General features: G+C 44.7%; 1 protein-coding gene across 1 annotated transcript in view; it reads right to left on the reverse strand.

Annotated features, from left to right (window-relative positions):
* Nucleotides 1–17,328, reverse strand: part of IDUA (alpha-L-iduronidase) — a 72,819-nt gene that overhangs the window by 22,537 nt on the left and 32,954 nt on the right.

A 17,328-nucleotide genomic window follows, 5' to 3' on the forward strand; every position in this document is an offset into this window, starting at 1 on the left:
GACCCTGGGCAAGTCACTTAACTCTGTTTGCCTCAGTTTCCTTATCTATAAAATGAGCTGGAGAAGGAAATGGCAAGCCACTCTAGTATCTTTGCCAAGAAAACCCCCAATGGGGTCATGGAGAGTCAGACACGACTAAAAACAATTGAACAAATGGAGTAAGGAAGACTCATGTTCAAATCTCTCCTAGCTGTGTGACCCTGAGAAAATGACTTAATTACCCTGAGCCTCATTTCCTCATCCATAAAATAAAGATAAAGACTAGCTCTGAGATAAGAGCTTTGCACCTCTTAAAGGACCACAGAATGACCAATTTCATTATTAGTACTGGCAGCAGTGACATGCTAGGGGTTTTCAGCAATGTACTAGAGAAGGAGCAGAGCGTGCAGGATAGATTGGAGGGGTGGAGAGGGCAGGCAGAGAGGTGTTAGATAGGACATGGTCGCAATGGTCCACATGAGAGATAGCAATGGCTAATGGTAGACAGGAGAGTGGAGCCGAGGGATCATGTCTGCAGTAGAAGGTCAATAAAAATTTGCTGAATGAATACAAAAGCAGTTTCCACATATTTCCTAGGATTACCAAAGGTTCTCAAAGGCTGCTGAAACCGCAGTAAATCTTAACCTGCATTTGGGGTAAAAATTAAGTTCTCATTGGTCAAACTCCAAAGGTCAACACTCAGTGCTGTGCTGCCACCCATTCCCATCCCCCACCCTGCCATCTTCGGTCAGACTGGGCACCCCACCTCCCATCCCCCAGAAACATTTATCACTCCTCAGGATCCAGACTCAGAAATAAGTAACTGTGTCTTACAGAAGGGTTGGGGGCCAGAACTGAGAGGAACCTTAATGGGGGGTAGAACTCGGAATTCTGGTACCTGGAGCAAGTTCAGTTTGAAAAGGGTGGCTCATGGTTATGCTAGCAGAAGGGATGGCCTGCCTATTATACAGTCCAGCCCAGCCTTTGTGGCATGGCCAGTGACCAGCATTCCACAAATCAATCCTAAGAGCAGAGGGGGAAAAGGTGGGGAAAAATTGGACCCTGGGGAAGAAATGGGACTTTCAGGAGCAGTACCACATGACATGGGGATCACAGAGGACAAAGAGAAACCAGAAGCCAGAGTGCCAGGACAGAGGACTGACTGTGTGGGAAGAAAACACCCCCCCCTTTATATCGGGGTTCTGGGACAAAGCCCTACTCACCCTCCCTTAGTTACAATTCTCCTTAGAAGCCAGTTAGTCCCCTCACATTTTAGGAACAAGAAAATTGAAGCCCAGCCATGGAAGAAACTGTTCCCAAGTTACACAGCAAATTACTTCCAGAGTGAAAAAAGAACTCACATCTCCAACTTCTCAAATATTTTTCCTTCTTGGCATGAAAGCATAAAACTAAGAATATGTAGTAGGAAAGTCTACTTAAGCTTAATTTAATACATTTCTCACAATCTGCTGTTCTAGAATGGAATGGATTATCTCATGAGGGAGTGAGCTCTGTGATAATGACATGTATACTAACTAACATTTTGATAGTGCTTTAAGGTTTGCCAAGCACTTCACAAACATAATCTCATTTGATAATGGCTTTCTTGCTATTATTCACACAGGAGATGCCATCTCCAGTGAGAATAATGCAAGTGCCTTTGTCCTGACCACCTTCAGCCCAGAGTTCCCCTTCCTGATAGGGAAGAGATGGCTTCACAGGAAGCTGAGGCTTATGGAGGTTATCAAGCGACTTACCCAAGGTCATATCATTTGTCAAGTTCAGCGATGGGATCTGAACCTAGCTCTGTGAACTCCAGGTCCCTGGGTCCTTAAAAGACCAAGTGGGATGACCAACCCTCTGCTTGTAATGCTAGAACAGAAACCAGCAGATTCACAGAACACAAAAAACTCATTCATTCTTTCTTGGTCTGGGGGGGACCTTAGAGACCATTTATCCAATCTCCTCACTTTAAAGAGGAAGAACATGTGTGTACACGTGTTTATATGTGTGCTTACATGCATGTGTGTGTCATATATACATGTATATGTGGATAGGTGTATCTGTGTATATATGTGTATATGTGAATAATATATGTATGTACATGTGTATATCATATATATGTCTGTGCTTTTATCTGTGCCCATATATCTATGTATATGCATGTATTTCTGTGTCTATATGTATGTTTGTCTATGTGTCTGCGTATGCATATGCATATATGGATCTATGTATATGTGTCCACATAAAATGTAAGTGCATATATGTCGATGTGTGCATATATAAGAGTATGTGTGTATATGTGTATCTATGTGTACATCTGTCCATATAGATGTGTATATATGTGTGTATGTGTGTGCATATATGTAAGTGTATGTATGTCAATATGAATGTATGTATATATTGCATGTATGAGTATGTGTATGTATATATTTGTGTTTGTGTGCCTCTGTGCGTACATGTGCATGTATATAGGTGTGGTATGGTGTGTGTACATGTGTATATATATATGCCTATATGTACGTGTATGTGTGTGTATATACATATACATATACATATACATATACATATACATATACATATACATATACATATACATATACATATACATATACATATACATATACATATACATATACATATACATATACATATACATATACATATACATATACATATACATATACATATACATATACACAGTCTCTGTGTATGCACCTATGTATATAGGACAAATAGCTGAGGCAGGATTGAAAATGCCAGGTCCTGCTACCCCAGATTTACACATACCATGCAGTCCCTCCCCCACCCCAGCCGCCTTTACTGGGGGAGGGGAGGAGGGAGGCTTCCTTCATCTGCCTCAGACAGACTCTGGGGCAGCCTGATGCTTCTGGGGGCCCCTCCTGCATAATAATGAAGAGCCTATTCTCCCGTCTGTTTCTGTGAATGTCTCCCAGCCTAGGCAGCTTGCTCAAGACCAAGCGTGGGAGGGAGAGCGTGTGCCTGCGTGCACAGGGCTGCGCAGGCGTGTGGGTGAGAAAGATGGAGAGGGAGAGCCAGACCCAGGACCGTTGGCCCCCTGAGCAGAGGTGAGTTTTGTCATCTAGCTGCACAGTCCTTTGCTGGTGGTGTTATTTTAACCGGTCGGGCTAGGCCATGATGCCTCTGTGCTGGGGCCGCCTTTCACTGACAACGGAAAACGCAATTTCCCTTTTCCACAAGGTTGAGCGGAATGATTCATCTCCTGCTCCTCTCAGCCCCACCTGCTCCTCTTTCTTTGGGGGAGGCAGGTCAAATCCGGGTATTTTAGCACCATAATGAGGACCTTGAGCAGAGAACGCACATGCTCGTCCCCTGCAAATCCCCTCTTGGATCCTGAGCAAAAGATGTTTGGCCAATATCAGGAACTATTCTTCCTTTACAGTCACCGAGGGACACTGAGGAAGGACAGAGTGGAAGGAATAATCCTGTACCACCGAGACAGACAGCCCAATTGTCTCTCCACGGGTCACAGCTTTGCAGGCAATGAACATGAATGTGGCAACAGTTCCCATGCTAGAGGCTGGCCCTACCAGGCCCTGGGCAAACAGCTCTGGCTCCCAGGAGATTTCCCCATCGCTGAGCTGTGAAACAGCCTAGAGGCTGTTTTTACTTTGTTTTCTGGACAGAATTCCTGTTCCACACATCCATCGTCCTGAATACTCCCAGTGTGCCATAACCCCATCCTCACCATATTCACCTGGGTTAGCTTTTTATGAAGGGCAAGAGTGACAATCCCAATGTTTTGTCCTCTCTTTGCTATCTCGCCGAAGAGAAACTGCATCCATTGTCTAGTAAAGGGGAAAGCTGGTACAGAAATACAGGCATTTCAGAGACTGGGGTTAAAGCACATTTCTAAAGAGAATACACCAAAACAATTCAAGTGGAAGAGATTTACTAAGCCCAACTCTATTAAGCCAAAGGACTGTGGATGGACACCAGAGTTGCCTCCGTCTTCCCATCAAACACGTGCTATAAGAGGTAGGGGAGGATTTAGATGCCCCAGCTTACAGATACCTTCCTTCCTCTTCAAAGCTCCTGGGTCAAAAGGTCACCAGCCATTGCTTTTACCTGGTAAAGTCTAACTTTCCTCTCATACTCTGATTACTGACTTCTTACACACACACACACACACACACATACACCACCACCACAGAGGGACCTCAGGAAGACCCCTTTTTTACTGAAGGGTAAAGGGACACTTCTCTATATCAGCATCTCAAGACTTGACATTGGCCATGGAGACACTATTTAGATGAAATAAATGTGGCTGCTCATTGGCTGGGCTCTGTTGACCCAATACTCTCTCCACATCTGAGCTGAGTAGTAAACTACCACCGGTAATAACTGGATCCATCAGAATGATGAAGGTGGTGAGGGTCTTCTCAGCTGGTGAGGCGAACCATAGCCCATGCAGACAGCTGACAAGCTCCAGCCCTCGGCAAAGCAGTCAATTTGGTGAAATCTGGGTTTGGGTATGTACGATCTCCTTCCTCCCTCCTCCCCTCCAGTTTCCATTCCCAGGGAACCATGTTCACAATTGTCTGTAACTAAACTCTACCTCCAAGGCCTTAACAATTGATAACGGCTCTAAGTCTTGCCCCTTCCAGGGCTATCTGTAAGGGACTGGAAGTCCAAAACACCTTCAAGGTCCAAAAGACCCACATGAGAGTTTCAGGAAGTGGGGCAGGCTAATAGGGGACAGATTTGAAGAACTGGAGGACCTTCTCAGTATTCCTCAAATCATAGTATTTGGTAGCTGCTGAACTATGCCAATCCTCAAGGTTACCAGAGTGTTGGATATACTGAGATAGATTCCAGACTTTCTCTCCAAGGAGAGGCACAAGAAAAAGGGTGGTTGTAACACAACCATTTATAGAATCACAAGATTATAGAATTTAGAGCTACGAAGAGCTTCTTAGACACCACCCAATCTACCCCCCCTCCCTCTGAAGAGGCCCAGAGAAGGGAAAAGGCTGAAAAAAAAAAAAAGAAAAGGCTTGCTAAGGGTCACACAGTGAGGTTAGTGGCACGGCCGTTTCTAGAACTCATCTCCTATACCCAGTCTAATGCTCTTTCCAACATTACTACAAAGTGATTGAATTTGGAGACTGGATTCAGGTGAAGGTGAAAGTCAGGTCAGAATGTTCCTGCTTTGGGGTGAAGGCTTGGTACAATGTTTATGGAGCACCAAGTAGATACATGTAATATGAGATTGAAAAAAAATGAGTTATCATAAATAAATTATTATCTATAAAAATAACTTCTAAAAACAAGTTTTAAAATAGAGTGATCAATAAGTGTAACTGATTAGATCCACAGCAAGTTAAGATCGAACGTATAAGAGAACAAAGCTAGAATTTCTGATTGATCGAAAATTGGTAATGCTTCAACGTTAATATGGGCTTTGGATAAAAAAAGAAGTCAGATGGCTTCCATCTCCATCATTAATGAAACTGCTCTCTCAAAGCTAGGCCTCCTCCTGGCCATTAAATCCAGTGACATCTTTTCTGTTCTCATCCCACCTGACTGTCCCTTCCTTCGAAATACCCCCTCCTTCCTTGGCTTTTGTAACATGATTCCCTCCTGCTTCTCCTCCTACCTTTCTGACAACCACTTCTTTGACTTTTGCTCCTCCTTTTTCTGCTCCTTCTCTTCTTCCTCTTCCTCTTCTTCATCCTTCTCCTCTTCCTCCTCCCTCTTCTTCCTCCTCTTCTTCCTCTTCCTCCCCTTCCTCAAACATGGATGGCTCCCAAGCTTCAGTCCTAAGCCTTCCCATCTCTTTATATTCTCTACCTTGGTGACATTATTCACTCCCATGGCTTCCATTATCACCTCCCTGTAGCTGACTGCCAAACAGATTTAATGTGTTACAATGGACTTGGAGAACTGCAATCAAATCCTGGCTCTGCCACTGACTGCCTGTGTGACCTTGAGTAAGTCCCTTAACTTCTCCGGGTCTCAGTTTTCTCAACTATAAAATGAAAGCATTGGACTAGATAACCTTGAAGGTCCCTTTCATCTCCAGACTTAGGATCCTATGATCTTGCATCACCGGTCCCATCATATCTCCACCGTGTCATGCCCACGTTTCCAAGAATTTGGATTATTCTTCCAGAACTTCAAATCCAACACCTCAAGAACTAAACTGCCCCTCCCCCAACTTCCCCACATCTGACAGGCACCAGCCACTGTCTTCTAAGCGACCCAGACTCCAAGCCTCAGACATTGACTCTTCTCTCTCCCTAGTCCTCCAACTTCTAATTAGCTGTCAAGTCTTATAGCTTCTACCTCCACAATCTCTGCTACCTCCATCCCTTCCCTTCTATTCACACGCCACCACCAGAGAAGAAGCTATCCTGTCCTCTCATTTAGGTGACTGCAACGATCTCCTTCCTAATTGGTCTCCCTATCTCCAGTTTAGCCCCTCTCCAACTCATTCATTTTGCCTGAATAGCCTTCCCATCAGGCTGTTGTCCTTTTCTTTTCTTTCTTTTCTTTTCTTTTTTTCCCCCCTCAGGCAATTGGGGTTAAGTGACTTGCCCAGGGTCACACAGCTAGTAAGTGTCAAGTGTTTGGTCTGAGGCCGGATTTGAACTCAGGTCCTCCTGACTTCAGGGCCAGTGTTTTATCCACTGTGCCACCTAGCTGCCCCTCCGCTTTCCTTTCCTACCAGGAAAAAGTGTAGTAGACTCTGATTCCAGCATTCAAGACCCCCACAATCCATGGATAGTTTTGACAACAATCTACTTTATCTTGTCAAAATATTTTGGAGATACCCTGTTTCCAAGAGCTAAGGCCCAATAAGCAGGATTAAGAATAATCCTTTTATGTGATACGAAGCTCTGGCAAAGTGTATTCCTTGGATCAGCACCAGGTGTTCACTGAGGGATTTAGCTCTCTCTATTTCCCAGGGCCATCCATCATATATTCATAATCCCTATGCCATATCACTGACGGGTGCTACACTCCTATTCCCATCACAGAACTCTGGTTCTATACCTTGCAGGGTGGGCATGACTCCCAGGACTTGAGACAATACTGTTCCCACAGGGCCCGTGGGAACGATAACTCAAAACCTAGCAATGATTATGTCATTGTCCAGCCCAGGATGCATGTAAGACCTGCCTTTAGTCCAGCATGTTAAGCCCTGCTCCATGGGGGGGGGGGGGGGCTTCCATATGCGTATGTCATTTTCCTCACTCTGAAATTAATTAAACTTCTGTTTTGAGTGCTGACTCTCCTGTCTCTAGAGTGCTCTGCTTGTTTGAGTCTGGCCACTCACAGGTTAGAGGATGGTTCCATCCAGCTGACAGTCTTTTTTTTTTTTTTTTGCTTTTTTGGTGAGACAGTTGGGGTTAAGTGACTTGCCCAGGGTCACACAGCTAGTAAGTGTCATGTGTCTGAGACTGGATTTGAACTCACATCCTCCCGACTCCAAGGCCAGAGCTCTACCCACTGCACCAAAGTTGACAGTCTTAAACCACTCTCTCTCATGTACTTATTTTTTAATTTTTTTTCTTAAACGAAGATCCTCTTCTCCCTCACAATTCCTCCTTACCATGAAAAAGCATGAAAAATATTAAGCGCATGTACTTTAAAACTGTTAAAAACAAACAAGTACTTTACATCCTACCCAAGCTGGACTGCTCTTTACCATCCCTGGCTCTCATCCTGCCTTACCCTATTTTTCCCCTACTCTTCTTCAAGGGCACACTTAGGCCCATTTAGATAACAGCCTCTTCGTGAAACTCAATTTTCAGTAAAATGCAAACACCTTAGGAACAGGGATTGATTCATCTTTTTCTTCCTTGTTTTCTATCTGTCTTCCATCCTTCCTTTCTCTCTTCTTTCCTTTCCTTCCTTCCTTTTCTGTATTCCTACTACCTAGCAGGATTTAATCAATATTTGTTGAATTCTCTGAACCACACTCCTTTCTTCCCCATCAGCCTTCCCCTACACAATCCTTCCTTGGTAAAAGTGATCTTTCCCCCTTCAGTTTTCTCTTAGTACTTTCCCTGAATCTTTCTTTGGCACTAAGCTCACTCTCCCTTTTATTGGTGCTATTTGTATACACATCTTATCCTCCTAACAGATTGTAATTTCTTGGGAGTCAGATCTATGATTTCTCATCTTTGCATCTCCAGGACACAGCACAGCACCCTGCACACAGCAGAAAACATCCTAAGCATCTGATAAAGGAAGAAATGCAGAGAGCCAATATTGTTCTAGGATGAAAGATTTTTTTTTTAGGCAGTCAGGGTTAAATGACTTACCCAGGGTCATACAGCTAGTAAATATCTCAGGCTGGATTTCAATTCAGGTCCTCCTGACTCCAGGGCTAGTGTTCTATCCACTGCACCACCTAGCTGCCCCAGGACAAGGGATTCTTAACTTCTCTTTTGCGTCATGGATCCCTTTGGCAGGTTGGTAAAGCCTATGTAGCCCTTCTTAGAATAAGCTTTTAAATACATGACAAAATACAAAGGATTACAAAGGAAACCAATTATATTGAAATAGTTATCAAGATATACACATATATGTATATATATGTGTATGTGTATATGTGTGTGTATATAGATGTATATAGGGGTGTGTGTGTGTGTGTGTGCGTATTTTAAGTTCATGGACTCCAGGTTAAGAACCTCTCTACTAAAGTAAATAAATAGCAGGAAAGTGCTTTGCAAAATGCTACATAAATATGAGCTAATTTAATATCGTCATCGTCGTCATCATCCTCATCCTCATCCTTATCATCATCATGGCAGATTGACATATTGCATACAGAGCTGGCCTTTAAACCTGCAAGATCTGGGTTCAAGTCCCACCTCAGACACATACTGACTGTGTGACCTTGGGCAAGTCACTTAACTTCTAGATGCCCCCAGCTACTCTCTAAGCGAGTTCCCTAGACCAATGAAATCCCAGATCTGGTCACTATCCCTATCATTATAATCATCTTACTCTTTTCATCTTTTTCAATGAGGTTCAGATAAAAACAGCATTATTTTTTAAAATTTTATTTTCAGGTCCTCCTTTTCTCTTTCCCTCTTCTCCCTCGCCCATCCCCACATTAAGAAGGCAAGAAAAACAAAACCAGTTACAAACATGCATAGTAAAAACCAAAACAAACAAAAATAACTTTCATTGGCCACATAGCAAAAAACCCAAGATCTTTATCCGCGCTCTGAGTCATCTATAAGAGGGTGGGTAACATATTTCATTATGAGTTCTCTGAAACTGTGGGTTGGTCATGGCATTGAACAGGGTTTCTAAATCTTTCCAAGTTGTTTGTCTTTACAATGTTGTAAAATAGTATTATTATTATTATTAACTTGTCCACTAGCATCCCCCTCCGATGCCTAATCGCAGCCTAATAATATGGTAGCTAGCATTTACATAACACTTTGAGGTTTACAAAACACTTTGCAAATATTACCCCATTTTATATTCACAACAGCCGTGAGAGGTATTCGTCAGTATTGCTCCTGTTTTCCAGATGATGGAACTGAGGCACACGAAAGTTGTGACTAAAGCAGGGTCACCCAGGTGGCTAAGTGTCTGAGGCTGGATTTGCTTCGGCTGCAGGTTCAGTGCCCTACCCACTGCACCACCAGATGCTTCTAAGATTCCTATATTCGATGCCCAGTTACCAGAGCTTTATCAGTGGAGCTCAGGCTTTGAGAGGGTCCTGTACCAAGCCACACAGGATCCCAGATTTAGAGCGGAGAGAGAATTTAGGGATCATCTGGTCCAAAACCATTACATTCCAGGTAAGGAAGTGGATATTCAGAGAGAAGTAACTTTCTCAAGGTCACACAGGTAGTAACATGACCAGCACTTGAACCCAGGACTGCTGACTCCAAACGCAGTCCTCTTTCTACTAAGGCATACTACCTCTGAGTATGTATATTGTCCAACTATGTTGTTGTATAAGGACCTCAGTTAAGAAAAGCTCCTCAGGGGCAGCTAGGTGGCGCACTGGATAGAACACTGGCCCTGAAGTCAGGAGGGCCTGAGTTCAAATTTGACCTCAGACCAAACACTTCACACTTCCTAGCTATGCGACCCCAGGCAAGTCATTTGACCCCAATGGCCTAAAAAAAAAAATACTTTAAAAAGAAAGGCTTCTCTAGGTAGGTCACAAATTTTTCAGCTGCCACTACTCACAAATATCCTCTATCAAGTCACAGAGGGGTTAGGATCTGGGCTTGGTTGGAGGCAGGCAGAGGAGAATTGTGGGGTAGAAGATGCCTGCACAAAAGAAATCACTGACCACTGAAGGATAGAAGCATTGTTAGTAGGATCGTAGGATCAGAGATTTAGAAGGAACCTAAACCAGAGATTTGGAAGAAACCTTAAGGACTATTGAGATGAGGAAATTGAGGTACAGAGAGGTCAAATGATTAGCCAAGGTCGTATAGCTAATAAGTGTCTAAGGTGGAATTTGAACTCAGATCTTCCCAACTTCAAATCCAGTGTCCTATAGACTACTACCTCAGTATTCATCCAAGAAAAACTCAGAGCAGTCAGTCTGTTGATAAGCATTTATATGTGCCAGGCACTCTTTTAAGTACTAGGGATGCAAAGAAAGACAAAAGACAGTCTGCCCTCAAAGAGCTCATGGTCTAATGGGGAAGACAACATGCAGACAACTATGATAAACAAAATATCGACAGGACAGTCTCACAGGGAAGGGATCAGAAGAGGATTTTTGCAGAACGTGGGACTTTAGCTGAGGCTTATCAGGAGCTAGGAGATGGAGATGAAGAGGAAGAGTATTGCAGGCACGAGGGCCAGCCAGAGAAAATGCCCAGGTTCCGGTGAGGAAGTGTCTTGTTGAAGGCACAGCAGGGAGGCTAGTGTCACTGCATCACAGAGAACGTGGAGGGGCTGGGAGGATGCGTCAGCTCAGATGCAGGTTTGCCGGACAAGAAGCTCTGTCAGTCCCTGGCTCCTGTGTAAGCCATGAGCCTGGTGAGGAAACAGATCGCCAGCCAGGAAAAAGAAGCCAAAGGAATACGAGAGAAGTCAAAAGCAATTCCCAAGAGGTTGACCCTCGAATGACAAGGTTCCCTTACAGTACAAGGACACCTCAGCTCATGCAAACTCAACTGATGAAACACAGAAGATAGATCAGAAATCAGATGTGTCTCTAAAATAGAATGGGCTGGGATCAGGGTGGGTGAGGAGGCACGGGGGAGTTCCCTTCCCCTGGAAGGGATCAGCAGAAGGCTGGAGGACCATTAGCCAGGAGACTGTCCACAAGGAATCCACAACAGGGGTCAGGAAGCACTTCCAGCCCTTCTACCGCTTCTCTTGGGGTTTTTGTTTCTTTCTTTCTTTCATCTCTAAAACAAGGGGCTCCACGTCCTCTGCCAGGACCCTGGATGTCCGTGCTTTCAGACACATGACTAAAGAATGTCAGGGTAAGAAGAGACTTTAGGGATTATCTAGCCTAATGCCTTTATTATACCCATGGGAAAACCAAGGTCTGGAGATGGGAAGGCACCTCCCTGATTGCTCTTTCTCTGGCCCATAGCTTCTCTAAGGATCGGTTGATTTTATAGGCCTCACCCAGAGGCTTAAGGCACTGTTATCACCATTTAAGCTTTCCTCTGACTTAGAAGTCCCACCCTTTACAGGCAGAGAAAAGGAAGGGGTGAATGCCGGCACCCTAAACTCCACTTCAATCTAATAAGTGAATGAGATCAGATAAGAGCAGCTTTATTGACTCACACAGTAGCTCTAGTCCTGGAGCCAGAATGTGCTCTCCCAGGCAGGTGAGGAAATGTCTGTGGCCAATAAGGATGCCTCCACAGAGACAAAAGTGCATTATCTATGACAGCCCAAGGCTGTGGACTGGACAGTGACTGATTTGGGTTTGACCAAATCCCCATCTCCTCTCCCAGACAGATTTAACTGCCCACAATAGAAAACACAACCTAGTAACAACAATTGAAAACATCTAACTTAATTGACAACCAACAAGAATTTACTGAGTCTCGTACTTTCCCCATCCCCCTAAACCCTGTGTGTCCAACCCTGTGATACAGGAGGCTTGTTATAGGAAAAGCCCCCAGGGAGCTTATAATATGGTGGGGGTGGGGAGACAGAAGAACAGACCTAGGCTCTGTCCCCAGGGGGCTCACAGTCTGGAGGGACAGGGAAAGAGCAGATCAAGGTCCTACCGTTATGGAGCTCACCGTCTGGGGAAGATAGAGGAAGAACAGGCCCAGTCTGTGTCCTTAGAGAGCTCACAGTCTAAGAAGGGGGTTCCAGAGGGAAAGAAAGGACTCATCATACCTAGAACAATTTAAGAGCAATAGACATTAAGACTGAGTGGTTCAATAGGAGATATAGAGGCTGGGAAGGTTTTCTAGACATGTTATTGGGACTTGGACTTAATAGGTAAATTTTTGGTACATGGAAAGGGTAGTTAATTTAGAGTCAAGAGAACCAGTTCAATTCCCAGTTCTGCTACTGTCTACGCGTATGACCTTGAGCCAGCTTTTCTCCATCCACAGGTCTTAGTTTTCTCATCAGTAAAATGCCTGGTGGCCAGGGGCGGGGGGGGGGGGAGGAAGGGGGGGTTCTTCTAGATCTAGAGCTTATGATTTGGATGGGGTGGGGGTGGGGGAATCTGGTGATTGCAGCTTAGGCACAAGGAGGAATGAGCCTGTCCGTGAGAGGAGGTGTGCTGAGTGAATGAGTGAAAACACATTTATTAAGCACTTACTATGCCTGGGGATATAGTAGGTGGTTAATAAATGCTTGTTGACTTATCAAATACTGTGCAAAGTGGCTGGGGATATAGTAACAAAAAAACAAAGATAGTCCCTTGCCCTCAGAGAGCTTACACTCTAAAGAAGACACAAGGCAAGGGGGAGAGGTGAAAGTGACAAGACAAGAAGGGGGGGGTGCTGCTGCGTGGGAGTGGATTGATGCCCGCCCCTCCTTCCCCTCCCCCTCCAGCCTAAGAATGATGGCAGAGTATTCTTGAGGAGATGGACACGAATGAATCCAAGCTGGGGCTTTCCCAGAAATTGTCATCCAGGAGAGGCAGGCATCCAGGAGGGGCGGGAGAGAGGGACAGAAGCCATGGCTGGAACTCAAATGTACGCCGTCATGAAATGTAAATAAGGAGAGTGTACAGAAGGAAGCGCTGGGCACAGGCAGGTGGAATTAGTTAAAAAAGCTTCCTTAGAGGAAGCATTTTAAAAAATGTGGATGTTGAAAGAAGCGATGGCCAATTGGCTGAGAGGAGAACAGAGGGCATTCCCAGCAGAGGAAAGGGCTTGAGCAGAGGTCATGGGTTCGGTAGGAGTCCATGGGATGGTGACTTCGACTCTAGAACAGAGTGGCTGTGCTGTGGGTTTGGCAGGACCAAAACAGGGCGGTTGTGGGTCTAGCGCCTGACAATGCACTGAGAGACCAGGGTCCTGGCTCTAGTCGCTCTGTGATCTCGAGGAATCCCTGCCCCCTCTTTTTGGGGCCTCACTTTCCCCCTTTATAAAATAAAAGGGTTGGATTAGCCAGTCTCTTAGGGGGCTTTCAGTTCTGACATCGAAGGACTTTTTACAATTCTAAGTAATAAAAGGGAAGACTGGATGTTGATGGTAAGAGGGCCTTGGGCGCCTAGCTTCTGAGTCCGAGTCACATCCATCTTGAAAAAGGAAGATACCTTTGGCAGTGTGCTAAGGATAGATTGGAGGATAAAGTGCCTGGAAGGATGGCAGACCACTTTAGTAGGGCTGTAAAAGGGTCTAGCCTGGGGGAAGGCCAGCTCACTTGTCTATCCAGGAGGCCCCCTTTTCATGTCCAAATCTCCTATTTCAGAAACATCTACTCACTCCACACTGGCACCTCACTAGGAGACATTTCTGCAATTGTTCATTAAGCATTATAGGTGGTCATGGTCCTATGCTGGGCCTCCTAGGAGGCTAAACGGGATGCATACTTACTATATGGCTCTTCCTGCTTTTCCTCCCTGACCACCCCTTCCCCTCTTTCCCTACTCAGCCTGCAGAGGCTGATGTAGAACCTTTTGTGCAAACCTGACATAATGGGGACTTTTTTTAGAAGGGACTTGCTCCAACTAACTAAATGGGGACAGCTCCCAAATCATTTAAAAATAAGGAATAGAAGGGCTAATTCTACCTTTGGTATTTATTAGCTGTGTGACCCTGTCCACATGAATGAGAAAGCAATATAGTGCAATGAGTGGAATTACTGCTGGGTTTGGAGTCAACACAACATGAGTTCAAATCCCGACTCTGCTACTTGCTATCTGTGTGACAGTTAACCTCTTTGGGCCTCAGTTTCCTCTGTAAAATGAGCGCTTTGACTAGACCTCAGAGGTCCCTTCCAATTCCAGATCCACGATCCAATAGGTCACAACCTCTCTCCTCTTGTTTCCTCATCTGTTAAATGGGGATAATAAGACCCATAGTACCTACTTCATAAGAGTTGCTGTGATAATGCAGTGAGATAACAGACTTGAAGTGTAACAAAGAAGTGTCATCCATTACATCATTACTCTTCTAGGAAAAATATTAGAAAGCTAGAACTAATCCAAAGGAAAACAGCTGTAGTACTGGAGAAAAAGGTCTAGATTTGGAATCAGAAGACCTGAGCCGTGGGACCTTTAGTAACAACAACAACAACTGTTCCTCTAGTTTCTCTTGTACTGCAGGGTTTACAAAATACTTTCCTCACAACAACTTTGAAGTAGTGAGTGAAAGGAACATTATACCCATTTTACAGAAATTAAGTGACTTGCCCAGGATCACACAGAAAGTAAGCATCAGAATTCCTAGGATCATAGATTCAGGACTAGACTGAACCTTGGAGGTCATCAAACCCAGCTAACCCTCACTTTACGGATGAAGAACATGAGGCCCAGAGAGAATAAGGGGGGCAGCTAGGTGGCACAGTGGATAGAGCACCGGCCCTGAAGTCAGGAGGACCTGAGTTCAAATCCAGCCTCAGACCAAACACTTGACACTTACTAGCTTTGTGTGACCCTGCACAAGCCACTTAACCCCAATTGCCCCACCACCACCCAAAAAAGAAAAGAGAATAAGGGACTTGCCTAGAGTCAGACTGGGTCTGACTCTATGTCTGAAGTGGGATTTGAACCCAGGCTTCCTGACTCCAATTCTAGTACTCTATTATGCCAAGCTGCCACCCAAGTCTTTGGATTCCAAGGCCAGGCTGTGATGGAGGAAAATTCATCTGGCCAGGGTATGAACAATGAGACAGTAAGACAGAAGGAGAGCCTAGAACCTATTGCTAATCTATCTCTAGAGGAGGTCTCTGTTTCCATGAAGAGTGGGGACAGAAACTGGCTCTCTGAAGTTCCAGTTTTCAGTGGCTGACATGAGGAAGTTAGATTCCTCTCCATCTGCCTAGGCCATGGTCCCTCTCTGTGCTGAGCTGGCCAAGCAGTCCCAGGTGGGTGAGCAGACAGCCAGCATATCCATAATTCCCCATGACAGTATGAGGGTAAAGGGCTCTGGATTCCCAGGAATCTTTAACTTCCACTCAATAACCTTAACCTTTTCTGAGCAAACTGAACCATGAGCAGTGAGGAAAGGCCCGGAGAGGTCAGACATTAAAGGCAGCATGTTGGGCTGTTTGCTGCCTGTGATTTTATAATTCAGTCGTATGATCTTCCCAAGACATTTTTCTACCATTTTTCACAGAATTAGAATTTATAGAATCACAGATTTTGAGTCATCAAGTCAACAAACATTTATTTGGTGCTGGAAGACAGGACCTGCCCGCTACAGGCTTCCATTAGAACGGGAGAAGACAACACATAATGGGGGTGAAGGTGGGGCGGATGAAGGAAGAGGGTATGTACCCGAGTAGGGGCACTGTGGAAAAAGAAACCCAGAGAGTCAAGAACGGAGCCTAGAGAGAAAAAAAGGTGGGAATAGGGCGAGCTTGGGCACATTCCTTTGGAGGTTCCCCAAGGAACTGACCAATCAGAGGAAAGCGCCGTAGGGACAGCATGATCTTCCAGGGTGAGAACGAGTAAACATCAGGAAATAGACCCTTAAATCAATGAAATTTAGACATGAAAATAATATAAGAAACAAGACAAATTCAGTTAATTTGTTACTATAGGGGACACACACAGGAGATGTATATATTTTTGTATTCTGGACTCTTGACAGTCTGGTGAAGCCAATGCATTACTTTTCTGAATAAGGCTTTTATTTATTCATTTATTTGCTTTTTTTTTTTTTTGGTGAGGCAATTGGAGTTAAGTGACTTGCCCAGGTTCACACAGCTAGTAAGTGTCAAGTCCCTGCGGCCGGATTTGAACTCAGGTCCTCCTGATTCCAAGGCCAGAGCTCTATCCACTGTGCCACCTAGCTGCCCCTGAATAAGGTTTTTAAATGACTGAAAGAAGTACTGAATTTCAGCTAGAGGCAAATGAAAATAAAGATGTAATTTTTCTTCCCATCCAACTTCACAGATTCCCTAACATCTCTCCATAGGCAGAAAGGTGTAAGAGAAAGACAGCAACTGGATTGGGAGTCAGAAGGGGTCCCTGGGCTCCAGATTAAGACCCTCTGCTATTGTGGTTCACATATGGGTGTTATTAATTATCCACCTCTGGTGACTTCCTATTTTAACTAATTATTCTTCCTAATCATGTGCTAATTGTTCATTTGGTTTTTTACCCTCTAAATGTAGGTGCCCTGGTTCCAAGCACAGGTTGGTCCTCTAATTAGCTGGTTCTGACTGAGGTACAACACGGGGAAGAAACCAGGTGTCCTAGCCACCAATGCTCTTCCCGCATCACCCTCTTGTCTAATGGCTATGCTGCATTTTGGCTTGTGCTCCTGGACAAATTGACACCAGGACTCCCCAAGTGCTATCTGCTCCTCTTCTGGCTCCCATAGACGATAAGCTCCCTGAGGGCAAGACCCAGGTCTTTCCCTTCTCTAGGATCCCACATGGCTGGGCACATACTGGCACTCAATCACTATCCACAAAGTTCATCGCAGTTCCACAGGTTCTGTTCTAGAAACTGAGAAAGGCCCTTTAATAAAAAACGGCAGAATTGACAAATTTCCGTCCCAGTTCCTTATCATATGAAGTAAGTTCGTTATTCTTCCCAGACGCCAAAGAACTCTAGCTATTTGTGAGGCTCTGATTACAGGACAACCCACCAGATTAGCCCTCTTAGGTAACGCCTGCCTTTGAAAAACACATGAGTCAGCGATGTTTGGGGTAAATAATTGAACAGCAAGCCTGATGCCCATTGGGTGCTGTTTGAAGGGAGGGATTAGA

This window comes from Phascolarctos cinereus, unplaced genomic scaffold (assembly GCF_003287225.1).
Source record: "Phascolarctos cinereus isolate Bilbo 61053 unplaced genomic scaffold, phaCin_HiC Scaffold_9;HRSCAF=440, whole genome shotgun sequence".
NCBI classification, from domain to species: Eukaryota; Metazoa; Chordata; class Mammalia; order Diprotodontia; family Phascolarctidae; genus Phascolarctos; species Phascolarctos cinereus.